The sequence below is a fragment of the Penaeus monodon genome, chromosome 20, assembly GCF_015228065.2.
Source record: "Penaeus monodon isolate SGIC_2016 chromosome 20, NSTDA_Pmon_1, whole genome shotgun sequence".
Classification (NCBI taxonomy): domain Eukaryota; kingdom Metazoa; phylum Arthropoda; class Malacostraca; order Decapoda; family Penaeidae; genus Penaeus; species Penaeus monodon.
Window position 1 is genome coordinate 14957315 of NC_051405.1, and position 714 is coordinate 14958028.

At 34.6% G+C, this 714-nt stretch overlaps 1 protein-coding gene across 1 annotated transcript in view; it reads right to left on the reverse strand.

Moving 5' to 3' along the window:
* The window catches only part of LOC119585654 (protein O-mannosyl-transferase Tmtc3-like), a gene marked incomplete at both ends in the record, with an annotated part of 116247 nt that overhangs the window by 28551 nt on the left and 86982 nt on the right, over window positions 1-714 (reverse strand).

Consider the following 714-nt stretch of genomic DNA (forward strand, 5'->3'; position numbering starts at 1 on the left):
CCAATAAAATGCAAGACGCACATGCTGACACAGCCTGTTTTCTTCCTCTAATCTGCAAAATGCCCTCCGATATCGAAAGGAAATGCCTCTTTCATATCGGTCCGTATCATCTGATATTACAATTCTGAATCAAAGTAACAGTATAATGATCTTATCAAAAGCTGGCCGTCGAATGGGGATTTTTTTTTTCTTCTTCGAAAGTTGAAGTGAAAAATGATGAAAACAAATAATCAGTAACTGGTTTCCAAAGCGATTCGTTTTCGTTTGTTTGCTGAAAATGCTCAGCAGCTGGGGAAGAGATTCGTGCATAATTTCGTGCCTAATATGTTCATCCTTTTCACTGCTGCAAATAAAACATTAATGACGTTTAGGTACTACGATGACTATGCTATTGATATAGAAATAACAATGATGTTGATAAAACATCGCCAGCTATTACGTACAATGTAATAAGTACGTTGAAAAAAGTACTAATAATAATGCTAATTACTACAACTCGGCAGCAGTACAATATTACGAACAGAGCGCTAACCTAAACCCTAATAATACAACGTTAATATTATAACAGAACTACACCTACTTCTCTATGAAACTACAATAACGGTACAAAGCTGTAACACATTTTGTAGACAACATTTATCGTAGTGATGATATTGAAAGAATGAAACCTCTGAAGCCAAAACGATTTTTTTTTTAACAAATACGCTTTGCTTT